Here is a 12,071-nt window from a genome sequence, read left to right as displayed (position 1 = left end):
GAAGTCCCACACAGGTCCTCGTTTAACTGCTATCACAAGCACTAACTCTACAGACACTCGTGGACATTTCCTCCTAAGAAAAGACCACTGATGAAATTCCCCTTTTACTTCCAGGTTGGAAAGGAAGTTTGGGAATCTTGTGCACTGTGCACGCCGGCGTTCTTGCAGGTGCTCAATACCTCACTGTCTCAAAATCCCGAAAACTCCGAAAGTTAATTTGCTAGTTCGTGAACCTGTTTCTTATTTGAATTCGCTCGATGATGATTTTATTTCCTCCTCGATCTGATTTTAAATGTAAATCTTACAGCTTCTTTTATTAGAATCAGAGGAAATAAATTGAAAATACTGTTATGAAGAATTGCTCGAAGAGTTTTTTCATTTTGTAATAAGAGCACACACACACACACACACACACACACACGATCTACGACTACTGACCAACCAATAAAAATGCAACAGGAAATGATCCACACAACATTTAGATAAGACTAAAATACAAAAAGTGTGTGTGCGCATATATATATGTGTGTGTGTGTGTGTGTGTGTGTGTGTGTGTGTGTGTGTGTGTTTTGATGCAGGCTGGACCGTGTGGTTCCGATCCAACAGACGAGTTCCTGCAGCTCAAACTGCAGAAGTTCATATATCTGATATCCGATATAAACTATATATTCTAATTATAAATAAATAACCAAACGTTTATCATATCGAGGTGTATGGTATAAATGAAGGCGTGATAAACGACATTTTTGTGCGATGTTTCTGAGCCGAGTCCGTGTAGTGCAGCGTAATTCTCAGTGGATTTCGCAGTGAGAAAGCCGAGTTCTGAGGCTTTAATCAGAACGAGCCTCTGTATCACGGATCCCTGTGGTAACGTACCTCACGCAGGACAGATCTGGGACTCTTCGGAGATGCAAATCGGCTCGGTCCAGGTGTGTGAATAACGAACGCTCCAGATGCTGACGCTGCCCTCAGACGAGGCTCCTGGGAACTGAGCCTGGTGGTGCTGGTGGTGGTGATGAGCGGATGCAGCCGCACTTCAGAGAGATGCTTAATAGGACAAAAAACAGGATGAGAATGAGAAATATTAAACATGATCCTCAAACAGAAATGCACTATATGGACAAAAGTATTGGGAAACCTGGATTTTTCCAGCCATATATGATTCTTTCCCAAACTGTTAACACCAAGTTGGAGAGTTGTACAGGGTGTGTATGGATGTGGTTGCATGAAACTAGGAGACGTAAACCTGTTCCAGCAGAACAATAAATCTAAGTGCACCCCAGGCCTCCTCACCTTCTCACCTACATCAGTACCCGAGTTTACGAACACCTGTGTAGTGAAAATCTCCACAAAATCTAGTGGAACATCTTCCCAGAAGAGTGGAGAGTATTAAAACAGGGACTAAATATGGAACGGGATGTCAAAAAAGAAGCACATCCCAATCTTCTAGACAGGTGTCCACAAACTTTTGTCCATGTAGTGTGTGGACTGATATATGAACAAATAAATCAGACACACAGACAGACCAGACAGACAGACCAGACAGACAGACAGACCGACCAGACAGACAGACCAGACAGACAGACAGAAACATTATTCATCACGATGGGAAATGGACACATTTTTAACCTACAAGTATAAAGTATTTACTTTCATTAGTTTAAATAAACAAATATAGGTTTGCATTTATAATAGAGAATTTTTAAATGATCTGAAAAGTTCTATAAAAAAAAAAAAAAGGGCAAAATTTAACATCAAAGCAGCAAAAAAAAAAAACAGACAGACAGACAGACAGACAGACAGACAGACTTTTTATCTACTACAGGTTAATATAAATTAGCTTATTCTAATATCTATCCTAACAGCTCATACACAAGGACTTGTATAATGAATGTTCCACGTAGGCTAAGACTGATAATAAACAGATCAAATAAACTGTGATAAATACGTAACAATTTGAACGAACTGACGCAGGGATTTATTTTATTGATGGACGGCATCTTGAAGTGAAAATGCGATCAATCAACTGTTATCCTTTACTTTTTGTTGGTAAAATGGCAGGCTGTGTTCTGTGTGTGTGTGTGTGTGTGTGTGTGTGTAAGTATCTGAGGTCTAAGCAGAATAAAAAACTCCAGATTTTTGATGGTGATTAAAGGATTCGCGTCGGTGCGTCGGTATAAAAGGTAACGACGTGATACATCGAGTAAAAAAAAAAAAAAAAAGTGTTCATCGGATACAAGAATTTGTGGGGAGTCGTATCCCATCAGTAGCTGCTTCATGTGTATCTTTAATGTATTGTATCGTTGCCTAGGCTTTAAGATTGAAATCACATCAGATTCAATTATGGAGATGCACATTCCCACTACACTCCCCCCTCAGAATCACACACTTACAGACGCAGGAGAATCAGCAATACCCCTGGGTGCATTATATCCACTTTCACATGTCATTTATCTAGTCTAGTTTAGTCTAGTGTAGTCTAGTCTAGTTTAGTCTAGTCTAGTTTAGTTTACTGTAGGTTAAGTAAAACAGGCAGTAAGATGATGAGGGTTAAGTAAAACAGAAGGTGAGAGACAGTGAGATGATGAGGGTTGAGTGAGACAGGCAGTGGGATGATGAGGGTTGAGTGAAACAGGCAGTGAGACAGACAGTGGGATGATGAGGGTTGAGTGAGACAGGCAGTGGGATGATGAGGGTTGAGTGAGACAGGCAGTGGGATGATGAGGGTTGAGTGAGACAGGCAGTGAGACAGGCAGTGAAACAGGCAGTGGGATGATGAGGGTTGAGTAAGACAGGCAGTGGGATGATGATGGTTGAGTGAGACAGGCAGTGAGACAGACAGTGAGATAATGAGGGTTGAGTGAGACAGGCAGTGAGACAGACAGTGGGATGATGAGGTTTGAGTGAGACAGGCAGTGAGACAATGAGGGTTGAGTGAGACAGGCAGTGAGACAGGCAGTGGGATGATGATGGTTGAGTGAGACAGGCAGTGAGACAGGCAGTGGGATGATGAGGTTTGAGTGAGACAGGCAGTGAGACAATGAGGGTTGAGTGAGACAGGCAGTGAGACAGGCAGTGGGATGATGAGGGTTGAGTGAGACAGGCAGTGAGACAGGCAGTGGGATGCTGAGGTTTGAGTGAGACAGGCAGTGAGACAATGAGGGTTGAGTGAGACAGGCAGTGAGACAGGCAGTGGGATGATGAGGGTTGAGTGAGACAGGCAGTGGGATGCTGAGGTTTGAGTGAGACAGGCAGTGAGACAATGAGGGTTGAGTGAGACAGGCAGTGAGACAGGCAGTGGGATGATGAGGTTTGAGTGAGACAGGCAGTGAGACAGGCAGTGAGACAGGCAGTGGGATGATGAGGTTTGAGTGAGACAGGCAGTGAGACAGATTTCTGACAGTTTCCTCCAGTCGGTCACGCGGTCATTTCTATTCTACTTGAAATGATTATGAAATAAACTTTGCGCTACCAGGTGTGTGTGTGTGTGTGTGTGTGTGTGTGTGTGTGTGTGTGTGTCTGTCTGTCTGTCTGTCTGTCTGTCTGTGTCTGTGTGTGTGTGTCACTGCACCACTGCGCTACCGCTAACCCCGCTAACTCACTCCACATACGCGGGCGCGCTTCTGCTAAACTACCGCACAGTAACACCCCGGAAAAGAAAGAAAACCCCCAGTCCAGACAGAGTGAAGCGGAGGAGAAAAAACACACCGCTTACCTGATAGATGGAACACACTCGAACACACACACCGGTACGGCAGAATCCAGCGCAGCTCTGCTTCAGTACCAACACCACAAGGATCCGCGGCGCGCCGCCCGGAGCTTCAGCGTTAGCATTAGCGTTAGCTACAGAGAGCAGCGCCGGGTTGCCAGGCAATGGAAATCAGAGCGAGTGCTGACGTCACACCCCCCGTACGTACAGTTTATACAGACTGATTAAAATAAAATAAAATAAAATCAATCAATCAATCAAATTAAATATATATGTAATTTATTTTGATAAAAAGGTATTATGATTATAAATACAAAAACAACAGCAACAACAACAATAATTGGTTATTATTAAAGTAATAATAATAGAATATTAGATGTATAAGGTGTATTAAATAAAATAAAATTGAATCTATCTATCTATCTATCTGTCTGTCTGTCTGTCTGTCTGTCTGTCTGTCTGTCTGTCTGTCTGTCTATCTATAAATTTACTTATACTGTATATTTTTTAATTCTTCAAAGTAGCCATCTTGCTATAATGACAGCTTTGCACACTCTTGGCATTCTCTCAGTCAGCCCTTCTGAGGTCTTCTGTAACGGTTTTCCAACAATCTTGAGGGATTCCCAGAGGTGTTGTGTGTTGGCTGCTTTTCCTTCACTCTCTGCTCCAACTTATGCCAAACCATCTTAACCGGATTTGAGATGAGATTGGGTGATTGTCGAGGCCAGGTCACTCCATTGCTCACTTATTTGGACAAATAGCTCTTACAGAACAGAAAGGTGTCCATTCACCCACTGTACATCTTATAAAGACATTGCAATTAGAACCAAAAATCTCACCTTTGGACTCGTTAGACCAGAGGACGGATTTCCACTGATCTAATGTCCATTCCTGGTGTATTCTGGCCCTCTCTTCTGGCCCTCTCTTCTGCTTGCTGTACTTTCTACATTAACGGTTTCACAATTCGACCATGAAAGGCATGACTCACGAAGTTTTCTCTGAACAGTGGGTGTTGAAATAATTCTTCCACTTAAACTCAGAGAAGCGTTTATGTAAATCAGCAGTTTCTGAGGCTGGTAATTCTAATAAACTAATCTTGTGCAGCAGAGGTAGCTTTTGGTCTTCCTTTTCTGGGCCTCCTCATGAGAGTCTGTTTAATCAAAGCGTTCAATGGTTTTGGTGACCGCACTGAGGAATACATTTGAACTGAGTGTTTCTTGGATCTGTACATGAGTTGGAGTAGCACTAATAGGGCTACTGACTCTGTGATCAACCTTTCTAGTATTATATTGAGGAAATATTTGATTGTTTGTTTAATCTTAGAAAAATGATGCACATAAGTGTCATCAAAATCAATTGGTTAAAATAAAAAGTGACCCTGACTTTTGAACAAAACCAATTCTACGTCTTCACACCGATTAATGCGATAATGTTTGATGTTTCACCGTATTAAAGAACCGCAATATTATCCATAACGTGCAGTTAGAAAGAAAGTTGCTCCTTTCAGTATCATTTGAGCTCAGCTTTAAAAAATAAAAAAGCACAAAACAGAAAAACAGAGGAATGTTGAAGCAAATAGAAGAATATAAAGACATGTTGCTCATGACAGCTTGTCAATCACAAAGCGAGGTGAGACTGTGTACTGATTAGACACAGCTTCCAGAGTCAAAACCACAATAATGACTGCAAAATAAGGACTTTTACAGTTTTTACAGGCAAAAAAAAGGACTGGAGAGAAAGAGCGAGAGAGAGAGAGAGAGAGAGAGAGAGAGAGAGAGAGAGGAAGGACATTCAGCTACTCAATCCGTTATCTCAGGAAACCAGGCAATGGTTAGAAATATTAGTTCCCCTCCTTCCGTCTCTCTCTCTCTCTTCCTCTCTCTCCCTTCTCTCTTTATACCCCCTTTCTTTCAAAGTTTTTTTCTCTTCCTCTCCCTCTCTATGTGTATCTTTTTCTTCCCCTTCCCCCTCTCTTCCCCACTCTCCCCCTCCCTTTTGCTCACACATATTTTTAGTTGTTCACATACAGTACAGTCAAAGAATTGATAGAAAGTAAGAGAAAATTAAATAAAATAATAATAATACATTAATTGCAAGAAAAAAAAAGATTGGATTACAATAATTATAAAATAAAATAATTTAAATAAAATAAAATACCATTTATTTAAATAATGGAAATTTATTAAAATAAAGAACATTTATTAAATTAAAATAAAATAAATAAATGTAAATTAAATTAAATAAAAATTAAATTAATGCATTTGTGAGCATTCAGAGCTCCAGGATGAATTTCACTTTTCTCCACCAGTAGCACCTGTTTGACTGGAAAACTGGAAATATTTTCTCTCACATTGCAGAATGTATCACAGTGAAGGAGGAAGTGCTCTGTCTCTGTTTTAGATTTGATAACAAAGAGGTTTCCTGTTTTCCAGCTCATACTGCCTTCAATGTCCTAGTTTACTTTAGCTTCTACTTTCACTTTCCACTGACCCAAATATCTGTCTGCACTAGCTTTTACAATTTAGTTCATTCGATTTATTTATTTATTTTAGTTTGTTAGGCCAATCTGTACCTGGGTGCTCAGATGTTAGTGGGGTTGTGAGTTTTAAAGCCTGCTATTAATCAATATATAACATATAAATATATATATATTACATTTTACTAAATTATTGCCTGAGTGTATCTGATTGATCGATCTTTCCATAAAAATTATCTGCCAAAACAATAACAATCAACCAGTAAACACTACAATTTAGAAAAATAAATTTACCTAAGGTTTTTTTTTGAGAAACAGCAGATATTTGCAAATATTCAAGATAATGTATTTTTTGTGCATTTGTTTCATAAATGATTATAATCTATTTATGTTGAACATATTATACTGTAGATGTCGATGTACTTTAAATATTAACTTCCGCTTTCCTTCTTTATATTGTTTACAAAATCCCTTTTCACAGGATTCACTAATGCCAAAATAGTGTGCATGACATGTTTATTAAAAACAAGACACACACCTGACCAGAGGATTGGTATGTTCCACATTTAGTCCCCATTTGTTGTTATCAGAATCAGAATCAGAATCAGAATCAGAATCAGGTTTATTGGCCAAGTGTGTTGAAACACACAAGGAATTTGGTTCCAGCTGTTAGTGACTCTCAAAAGTACAGACACAAATAAAACTATACATTCAGCTTGGACTATACGAGACAAAACAGACAAGACAAGACAATGTGAGACAATATAGACAGTATGACTATTAAATAGTGCTATAGATTATATGACAGATCATATATTATCATATATTATTAAAAGCTCCACTCTTCTGGTAAGATGTTCCACTAGATTTGATGGAGATTTGTGATCATTCAGTGTGTGTGTGCAAAGTCAAGTTCTGATGTAGGTGAGGTGAGAAGGCCTGGGGTGCATTTGTGGTAACAGTTTTGGGGAAAGAACCACAAATGGTTGGGAAAGCCAGGTGTCCCAATACTTTTGACCACACCGTGTATATTCTCTATAAGAAAAAACTAATGAGAGCATCAGATAAATAGATCTCCACGAAGACTCGACTCCAAAGCGAAACGTTTCCTTGTGCCTCGATTCTTCTTCTTCTTCATCACGTCTTCCTTTCAGCCATGAACCTTGAAAATGCTTGGAGATATATTTCCTTTCTGCACATTGCTCGTCCCACCATCCTGAAATACAAGTTTATGTGTCACTGAGGTCTGATTGTTTTTATCTCCATCAGATCTTCCGATCTCACATTACGTTTGTTCTAGGTTACGGCTTTTTATTTGTGTAAGAGGAGCAGCATTTCCTCAAAACATTAAGAAAGAAGCCCACAAACACAAGTCATGTAGTGTCTGGTGATTCAACCCGGACCATAGAGATGTGAAAGGGCTGATGAAATAGTGACCGACCAGATAGTTTAAAAAAAAAAAAGCTATTCGACACATGATTACACATGAGGGAAGTTCTAGTCCTCCACACACAATTCACTGTCAGTGAAGTGTAATAGACAGCAGGGGTGTAACGGTGAAAAGTTTTGGCACAGGGCTTTAGCTTCGGCGCATATGTATACCCGACGCAATCTTTTTTTACGTGCGGGAAAAATCCAGCGATATGAATTCTTTTTCCTTGTGGCATCTTCTTCTTCTTTCGGCTGCTCCCATTAGGGGGCGCCACAGCGGATCATCCGTCTCCATACCCCCCCTGTCCTCTACATCTGCCTCTTTCACACTAACTTCTCTCACCACATCCATAAACCTCCTCTTTGGTCTTCCTCTTTTTCTCCTTCCTGGTGGCTCCATCCTCAGCATTCTCCTACCGATATACCCTATGTCCCTCCTCTGCACATGTCCAAACCATCTCAATCTCGCCTCCCTCAACTTGTCACCAAAACGTCCTTCATGTGCTGTCCCTCTAATAAACTCATTTCTAATCCTGTCCATCGTCGTCTCTCCCAACGAAAACCTCAACATCTTCAGCTCTGCTACCTCCAGCTCCACCTCCTGTCTTTTACTCAATGCCACTGTCTCTAAACCAGACAACATCTCAGGTCTCACCACAGTCCTATAAACTTCCCTTTCACTCTCACAGATACTCTTCTATCACAAATCACTCCTGCTATCACTCTTCTCCACCCACTCCACCCTGCCTGCACTCTTTTCTTCACTTCTCTAACACACTCTCCATTGTGGCTGATGAACACAAATATCCGTAAGCAGACTCCAAAATCTAGTGGAAAGTGGAAGAGAGCAAATTGCCACTAAATGTGGAATGCGATGCCCAAAAAGCACATACCATACTTATTAACAGGGGTCGGCAAACTTTTGGTAATAAAGTGTATGTAGTTCTGTAAAGCTCAATGAGTTCAATGAGTTCAATTGAAACATGTGAAAGGAAAATGGAAAAATCTGTCCTTTTTTTTTTTTTCAAACAAAACCCAAAGCAGTGCATCTTCTTTAAGACGTCGTTGTCAGCCCTGCTGTTTAGAGGTTACTTGGGATTTTCTTCAGGTGTTTCTGAAGCTCATAATTACCGTTATGAAGGTTTACTGATGTTGCCAGGCAACATTGCCATGGAGATCCCACTTGGATCTGGTTGCGCAATAAGTTGATCATTATTTACTCCTAGGTGGCTAATGCCAGGGTTAACACGGAGCGTTCGGCAAGCAGAGCCGTTTCTTTGGAGCAAATGGAGTGGAGCATTAGAGCACCTGTTAGTGCATGTATACCTCCATACTCTCTCTCTCTCTCTCTCTCTCTCTCTCTTTCTCTCTCTCTGTAATTAGGGCTTAAGCACTACAGCTTTAGTTTGAGCAGATGTGCAGGTGGAATAAGACCTTATTTTAACAAAAATAAAAGAGAGTAGATTTCCACACATCTATGTACATTTATATTGACAGTAAAACTAAATTACTTTCTAGAGGTTCAGAGGTTTTAATCAAATCAAATTATACAGTAGGAATTCTAAAGAATGGTGGACGTAGATTAATTTATGGATCTGAAGGCTGAGGTTCAAATCCTGGTAGCTCCATGGATAGGATGTTTGACTTCTCATCAGAAGGTCATTGGTTCAAAACCCCAGCACAACCAAGCCACCACTGCTTGAGCAGGTTCCTCAACCCTCACTTCCTCCCAGAAGAGTGGAGGTTACTATAACAGCAAAAAGGGACTGAATGTGGAATGGGATGTTAAAAAAAAGCACATCAATCTAATGGCTAATCTTTTGTCCATTATATTGTATAGCAGAATATGTGCATTATTGTAAATCTACAGCCTTACAGCGCACCTTAATGGCGCTCTTGTTTGAAATATTTTTCCCCTTTGTACACTTTTCAATATTTTCCGTGGAAAGCTGCAGTATTAGTGACTCACGGCTGCAGATCTGAACATCTGAACATCTGAAGGTCAGAATAGACAACAGTTGCTTTCTGCTTTGCAGTAAACAAGTACAATTGTGGGTGAGAGGGTGTGTGGTGTGTGTGTGTGTGTGTGTGTGTGTGTGTGTTTGTGTTTGACCTGATAGCATGTTATAGTATATACAGGCTGAAACCAATTCCCCAAATGATTTAGCTTTTTCAACGTAATATTCATAATCCTTCTTTGCTGAAAAAAAAAAGCATTTTTCTACAAAAGCTAATAAAATCTTGACCTAAAGGTCATCAATTCTTGTTCTGTAGACACCCAGACCACAGCCCGCAATAAAACCTGACTCCTTTCAGCTCTTCTCTGTTTTATTGACTGACTGAAATGAAACCTGTTCAGGACATGTAAACCAGCTCATGTTCCATCTTTGACCTTCACGTTCATGATTGTGTTTTCAGCCCAGAGGCTTTTTTCTGATGTCGCATGTGTCAGGCGTTTACCAGACTGCCTTAAGCTTCCTGGCTCATGAATGAACATTGCACAGTAAACCTGCAACACTCAATGAACTCCTGCAGTGCAAAATGTTCCTGCCTTAAAAGACGGGTAAACTCTAACAAGAAAATCTAATACTAATAGTATTGTGTTCACATTAGAACCTTTGCTTCGGTAAATAAATAAATAAATAAATAAATATTTAAAAGAAACTCCGATGAACTTTTATTATTTCGCACTTCCAGGAGATTTTCCTCCAAAAATCTCCCAGATTCCTCCCAGATTTAATGGCCCAATCACCCCGTATTTGCTAAGCAGGGGTTTCTAACACCCTCATCATAGGATCTTTGCAATCTCTCCTATCTTAAATGCAATACGTGCGCTGCTCTACTTAACAGTAGGAACATCTTTGTTAGCACGTTACCCTATATTCATGTATGCTCTCACAGTGAAGGTAATATTTTCATCCATTCAGGAGGGAAGTGCGGCTCTACAAGTCTATGAAGCACTGAGGATCGTCTGAGACTCACAGGCACTTTATGGTTCTTATCCCTGGCTGGTACGTACCTTCCTCACTAATACAGTGTAATGAAGTGAATTGAGGGATTTAAATGCGAGTGTGTGATTTTGCTCTGCCCTGATGAGTAAAGTGAGCTGTGGGTTTTCATCCAGGTGTCTCTGAGGTTCAGAGGAGCACATTTCCATCCTCGCCGAGCGCTGGCTTCTGACTGCTGCTCACTGCCTCCACAGAGTGAGAAAAAAAGAGCTTTAACCCTATATTGATCATTATATATACATGCAACATGACTACAAAGGTTTGTATCTCACACTGTTTATGGATGAAAAACAGAAACACTTCGCTCTCTAGTCATTTTATAGAAAAAAAAGAAAACGTTAAAGGAAAAAATAGCAAAATATATAAAACAAATGATCACTTCCAATAATTGTTCTATAAGTATGCACAGTTGTGCACTGATGTAGCAGTGTATGGACATATTAGGGATGGTAAGATTGGCATAAAAGTTAACAATGTAATGCCTCGTTTAAAAAAACATTTGTTTATAAATAATTATTAGTAGATGCACGATACATTTATTATTTCGAACGTGACTAATATTTGATGTGTACATCGATTTCTTGTGGTCTCGAGCACGCTCTCTCAGCACCACTGCTGCTACGTGAATATGACGTATCACATCACTACGGAGACCGAGGCGTGGCCTATGAGTCACATAGAATACAGATTAACATGGCAGAGGTAGAGCTGTATTTTTCTGGAGGCAGAACAGGAAAAGAACGTCTGGTTTTGTTTTTATTGATCTTTTTTCTTTTATGCGATACAAACGCGTGTTCGTGAAAAGGGGCCATGAGTTGAAAATCAGAAGACACTTAAGTGAATTAATGATTTGCTGTTTTGGTGAATTTAATATCTGCACCATATTAAATTGCAGAGCATATATATATATATTTTTTTATTGCACCGTATTGCATTGTATCGAATCAAAAATCGTACTGGGGGATTCGTATCACATTGGATTGGTAGATGCTTCATTAGCATCAGTTATGGACAATATATAATATATATAATAGTATTAATAAAAAGATAATACTATTTACTTTCTATTTTATAATTTTTTATTTTATTAAATATTACTTAATTTTTATTTTTAATACTTTTCTGTACATTTCTGCAAAAATAAAAAGTTATATATTATTAATATATTGAAACTGTATATTTGACCACCCACTGTGGCTAGCTTGTTTCCAAATATAGTAGCCAGTCAGCATCATCACCAGCCAAATGATTAATTAGAATCTTTTTAAATAAAAAAAAAAATAAAAAAATTATACATATTTATAAAGTAACCATCTTCCAATATCACACTGACACCACAAAGCTCCAGACAGCATGATGATTAAAAAGGTGGTTTGATTTGTTTTTATTTGACATGCTGGTGTCCATGCAGAGAGTTCCTGCATGGTGTGAAGGCCATAGTGGGAGA

The 12,071-nt window shown here is 39.5% G+C and overlaps 1 protein-coding gene and 1 long non-coding RNA gene across 4 annotated transcripts in view; one reads left to right on the top strand and one right to left on the bottom strand.

Annotated features, from left to right (window-relative positions):
• Window positions 1-3,855, bottom strand: part of far1 (fatty acyl CoA reductase 1) — a 30,187-nt gene extending 26,332 nt beyond the window's left edge. The window contains exons 1-2 of one of the 2 annotated variants that reach the window (XM_046849406.1): window positions 3,716-3,855; window positions 877-1,047 (exon numbers count right to left, since the gene is read on the bottom strand). The gene's annotated coding sequence lies outside the window, so the exon portion shown is untranslated. The remainder of the gene's footprint in view (window positions 1-876; window positions 1,048-3,715) is intronic. The other variant, XM_046849405.1, reaches the window with a different exon arrangement.
• LOC124385917 lies at window positions 3,809-10,793 on the top strand. Of its 2 annotated transcripts, none has more exons than XR_006925821.1 (3): window positions 3,809-3,909; window positions 10,544-10,627; window positions 10,741-10,793. It is a non-coding gene; the product is annotated as an uncharacterized LOC124385917 (long non-coding RNA). The 2 variants fall into 2 exon arrangements; XR_006925822.1 differs by lacking the exon at window positions 3,809-3,909 and adding an exon at window positions 10,038-10,179.
• The last annotated feature ends 1,278 nt before the right edge of the window (window positions 10,794-12,071 follow it).

The sequence above is a fragment of the Silurus meridionalis genome, chromosome 5, assembly GCF_014805685.1.
Source record: "Silurus meridionalis isolate SWU-2019-XX chromosome 5, ASM1480568v1, whole genome shotgun sequence".
Classification (NCBI taxonomy): Eukaryota; Metazoa; Chordata; class Actinopteri; order Siluriformes; family Siluridae; genus Silurus; species Silurus meridionalis.
Note: the sequence above shows the minus strand (reverse complement) of the source record. Positions and strands in the feature narration are given on the sequence as shown.